The sequence below is a fragment of the Psittacula echo genome, assembly GCF_963264785.1.
Source record: "Psittacula echo genome assembly, chromosome: 1".
Lineage (NCBI taxonomy): Eukaryota > Metazoa > Chordata > Aves > Psittaciformes > Psittacidae > Psittacula > Psittacula echo.
Genome location: NC_137735.1, coordinates 38,696,285 through 38,702,304, shown reverse-complemented (window position 1 = coordinate 38,702,304; position 6,020 = coordinate 38,696,285).

Genomic DNA, 6,020 nt, shown 5'->3' with positions numbered 1-6,020 from the left:
ACAAATTTAGAGGCTTTTTTAATTCCTCTTTTCAGTAACCTTTGATACCTCTGAAATCTTTTAAAACTTTCCTTATGTGAAGGAAATCTTTTCTAATCAGATTGTAGAAACCATAATCCTTATGTTGCTCAATGGCCTCTTTCCAAAGACTATATGTGTCTTTCATGAAGCCTATTATTTATAGTGGGGTACAGAACTCCACCTGAGAACAAAACAAGCTACTTCACATGATGAAGACTGCCTTTCCATTGCCATTTTTTTGTATGATGCTTCTTGTTACAATGTGGTGTCACTGCTAGCTTGTGCTTATACATCTAAATCTTTAAAACTCCTATCTAACCAGTTCCTCACTTGTATTTGTACAACTGATTACTGTGATAGTGTTTGATTATTTTTAAATTGTACATGCTTTTGGATGTTTTGCACAGGGATAAATCTTCAACAGTTCAGCTACACATGAAAAATAAAACAGAATTATCAACCATTTTTGATCACTTGCCTGCCACAGATGTTAAGATCTCACTGAAGCTGGAAGTTAAGTAACTTTTTCAAACTTTGACACTTCAAAAATTAACAGTTGGGCTGTTGTCATTTTTTATCTTAACAGCCAGACAAGATGTGAATATCCACTTATGTACAGCACATACAAGTTTTAAAGGATTAACTGCTTTTATTAGATACTGCAATCACTTTCCTTTTTCTATTCTTACATTTCTATAACCGGTGGTATGGTTTTTAAAAAGAAGTGCGTAAGCAGTATAAAAGTTAACTGGGACAGTGGAGCAGTGATGTATAAACTGCATTTACCCTCTGAGGATGCAAAATCTGAATACTTCATTGACATGAGCAGTATGTTCTCCTTAAACTAAGGAAAAGTGTATAAAATAAAATAATTGGTAAAATTCATAAGTCATTTTTCCCAAAGTTTGTATACATTAAAAGCATTAGAAATAACTTATATTAAAAACAAAACTATTACTATAGCAGAAGCTTCACGTCAAATAGAAGTTGTGTTTTAAAAAATGACTTTCTGTATTGCCTCATTTCTGCTACTTTCAGCCTAGCTACAAATGTTAGCATGCAATAACTTGTATTTACTATCTCAATTGTAATGTCATAGGCTAGCATAGGCTTTATCCAGTTGAAGAAACCAGAGCTGGCTGCTGATACTTACTATTTACCAGTGAGGTTGCAAATTAGAGATTTTTATAATCTCTGTGCATGAAGTTTCAATAATACAGGTTAAGAATTCTAAACATCTAAGTCTGTCTGAAGATATTTCAGAATGGTTGCATCACTGAATGGTGTCACTATTTTGGACAAAGGATTGTTTCAGGAAATAGATACTCAGCTTATAAATTCAGGCAAGAGATGTCATCTAGCTCATCTAGCAGATAAAATGTAAAATGCTTGAGAGGAATTCTGAAATGTGTAGAAATAAATGCAAGAAGTTAAAACAGAATAAGGCAGGAGCCACAGGGCAAGGCATGGCGTTAAAGAATTGCAACATGAAAGTTACGATTGTGCAGAAATGTTTATTTCTTAAAACTTTACATGTAGAAATTAGATTACTGCCTAACACTCAAAACCTCTGGGACTAGTACCTCTTTCCTAAACCTTGTGAAACTAGGGTATGCTAGTATCAATGGGAACTGCTGTCTTACATTGCTGAGGCTATTATGCTACGCATTAAATATCATTATAAATTATTAAATTCTAATCTCATGTCTTCTGTAAATACCATCCATTTAGGCTATGAACTTCAAAAGTTTACAGTGTGTTTCCTTGGGTGTCTGTTTTGAAGAGGCAGCATATTTATATCACCTAAATTTGCTTAGAATATAACCTGGTTGTATAATATCACAAGGTGAGGAAAGGCAGAAATGGAAATAACTGAGGGCAAGGATACCTTGAGCTTATCACAGGGAACTAGCATGTGGAGGAAACTGACACATTTACACTCCAGAGAAGTAGGAGACTAAGCAAGAGACAGTGAATTCTGATTCACCAGCTGCCTCTGCAAAACTTACTGGTTTTGCAAAACCTGTTTCTTTATTTCTCTTCTTCTTACAGAGGCCAGCACTATGTAACTTCTTTATAACAAGCTATGGCTGACAGCTGGTCATAAAAGGTTTTGATAAAAAAAAACATCTGGCAAGAAAACTTATCTTGGAACACATCCCCCTCTCAACCTTTCAGAAAGAATCTACAGCCAAGGGTGCAAAACTGCAGACAATTTGTGAAAGAATGTCTTGTGTTTGCTCATGGTAAAAGTCCTTATTTTCAGCTTCTGTCTTAATAGTTATAAATGCATTTATTTTTTCACATTGATTCATCTATTACAGTACAAGTGATGGAACACACATTTCAGATTCATATTTGGCTTACACATTTTAATGGCTTGTGTTGCATGCAATCAACTGTCAAGGTTAAAAGAATAACAAAGCCTAAGTTTATGGAATCACAGAATGGTTAGCGTTGGAAGAGACCTTAAAGATCATCTAAGTTCCAAGCTTTCTGCCATGGGCAGGGACACCTTCAATTACACCAGCTTGCTCAAAGTGCCATGCAGCCTGCCCTTGAACATTTCCAGTGATGGGGCAGCCACAACCTCTCTGAGCATCCTGTGCCAGTGTCTCACCAACCACACAGGGAAAAATTTCTTTCTAATGTCCAACATAAATCACCCTTCTCTCAGTTAAAAGCCATTCCCCCTTGTCCTGTCACTACATGCCCTTGTAAAAAGTCCCTCTCCAGGTTTCTTGTAGGCTCCCTTTAGGTACTGGAAGCTGCTCTAAGTTCTCCCAGAGCCTTTTCTTCTCCAGGCTGAACAACCCCGGCTCTCTCAGACTGTCTTCAAGTTAAAAGAGGGATCTGTCTATCCTAACCGTTTTCTGTCATTTATATTCCTTATGAAAACCAATGTAAATGGCTTTATTAAAAAATACAGCCCTTTTTAAAGGCCTCAGGGTTCAGATGTAGCCTTGTTACTTTAACCTGTACCCATCTGCAGGAGGCTGTAGGGACTGACAGGCTCATGTAAGCTCCTTTGACTTAGATGCATTCTGGACAAGGTGGTGACAGCAGTTCAGTAATAAAAAGGAGTCTTCCAGTAAAGCTTGCTTCTAAGTACTCTTACAGTTTTAGAGAGCATTTTCAGACATTAACATTACAAACTGACAGCCGGACTCAGAGTTTTCAACCTCACGCAGAAAACACTTTTTTCTGGTTTTATATATCACAAAGCTAACTTCATAAAGCTCTCAGAACTCATCTCAGATGCCATGTGAACCAGTGCTTAGAGGATCGGATCAAGGTCATACAGGTTGTGAAGTAAAAACGTTAAACCTAGAAAATGGTAATGCCATACCCAGTTTCTACTTTATGGTAGCGCTTTAGTTACTGTTACAGCTTAAGTAAGTTTAGGCAGAGTTTATCTTTCACTTTGAAAGTAACACTTATTTTCCAATTTAGGACATTGAGATTGGAATCAACAGATTTTATGCCAGGTTTCATGCCTTTATACCTTTATTTAAAGTACTTTTATAACCAGCTATTTGTTAGAAATACATTTTTTTTTGTATATTTGTTATATACACATGTACAACTATCATTTAATGGCAATGCAAATTCAGCAATTAGATTGAGGGCTGAAGCAATAGTCTTATGTCAGTAATTCACTGAGAGATAAATAAATTTACACCAAAGGTATGCACTCCAGTTCTGAGACATGACTATGTCACAGCTGTGACTACAGACTTTTACAATTATACATATACAACTACTTCTGCATCCACCTTCCTGTATAATAGTTCTCACTTGTTTTTCTGGAAAAAACACTTCTACACTGTGCAATTTAACTTGCCATCAGCTCTGTTTGTACTGACATTTGCTGATGACAGCCGGCGTTCAGCATCTGGTATAACATAATATGCTCCATGTCTGTCTTTTCATTCCTCTAATGCCTAAAAGGGTGTTTATTATGTCCAACTTGAACATTCAAAACGTACATTGAAAGTCCATTTAGAAAAATGTGGAAGTGTGCTATACTTTATTTAACTGGGACAAAATAAAATCCAATCTAAGGAGACAACCCAATGATAAAAGTATTTTCCAGAGAAAAACTTATTAAAAATGCAACAAGCACACTTAAGGGTGAGTGGAACTCCAAGTGTACACAGTATTGTGTAAACACAGTGAGTGCTTTAGTTATTTAACTTACTGAATAGCCACTCCTGTACTAAGTGCAGGTCCCTGCAGAGTTTGTATGCTTTGTAATTTTTATTATAAAATCAACTTCAAACAACAAGACTGTCTTCTAGCTATTAGGTCTGTGGTATAAACATATGTGAAGAGATCCTAAACACTAGTTGTCTTTTAATACTAAGGTTTCAGGCAAGATCCAGAGAGTTGGCAAAGACAGGCCTCTCAGGAGGCACTGATGAGAAACAGAGCCCAACCTAAAGATCAAATAAAACTGTGTAGTTACGAACTCTGAAGGGAAAAGTGAAGCAAGAGTTCCTGTTTTGGCAGAAGTCCCATTCAACTGGTTTGGCTACAGATGGAGCTGAAACCTAAGTCCTTCCTTCAGATATCATGTCTGTGTGGACTTTTAGATGAACCTCTCATTGCCATTTGAGATCACCTAAACAAATTAGCTGTGATCCAAATGCTCTGTGCTCAGATTAAATACATTTTAATCTCAGATTATGAGTAAATTCAACTGGACATTTCACTAGATTAGAAACTGGCCTATGCATAAATATTACTGATGGGTCCACGCTCCAGCCTGATTCCAGCCAGCTCCAAAAATAAGTACTTGAAGTGGGCCTTACCACAGAAGCTTAAGCATCACATCTTTGGACAACAACTCATCTGTATTCCACTGGTTTGTAGTTTACGCAGAGCAAATGCAGGTTTTTGAAGAAATCTGCATTTACGTCCTGCACTAGGCAGCAACTTCAATGGAGCTGCCCTCCCATTTTGATCATAGGATCCAGGAAGACAGATGGGGCAGATGTTTATCGTTTCCTATAAATGAAAAACTAATTTCTACATATTGCACTTTTGACAGCATCATATTTCTTAGAGGGATATATTCACATATTTTTAAATCTAGAAAGGATTACAGTAATCATCCACCCTACCCTTCTGCAGAAACCAGGTAGATTTATTATGCCCCTTTAATCAGTTTAAGTGTATTAATGTCCACTCATCTTCCTCCAGATGCACTTAATCTAGAAATTGTTTGTGGCTATTTCCTTCAAACGTAACTTCTCTCATTCTGGCCCAGGAAATACTTGATCATAATGACAGTGACAATAACGACTGGAGATGAAAAAGCCCCTCATAATTTGTTAGAGACCTTATGGAAAAGGAAAAAAACCCCAGCACTTGAAACAGGGAAACATGGGAAATATACTTTTAGATTTATCCAGAAAACACAATGCAGCACCAGTGTTATCTCTATTGATATTGATATTATTGATCTCTGTTATCTGTTATCTCTATTATCTCTGTTACCTCTATTAATATTGATATTATTGATCTCTGTTGATACCCTAACCCAGTCAGGTAGCATTTGCAATATGCTTTTGCTCCAGCTACCTGACTCTGTTGAAAAGTTAAATATTGGCCTGGGCTAATACTATTTCAAACCTAAGGTAATGTCCATTAAGAACAACTAGAGAAAAAACAATGCATAATCTCTCATAACTCAGACTACATTTCTGAGGGTATAAATAATTATACTGCAACAAAACCCTAAGGTTTTAATCAGAAAGAAACAGGAAACAAATGAGAATTCAATCACTCATTTAATAAATTAACATGTTCTAGAACTTCAGGATGATCTTATGCATATGTAAGTTTTGAAATGTCTTTAGAAAAACACTCAAGTTACAAAATATAAGTGGAAGCTAAATTTACATTTCAATTTCAAATCTAGACTACACTTGGAGAGCTAATTTACAGTATTAAACTCATTACTACAGCAGTACTGCAGAACCTATGAAAGTGAA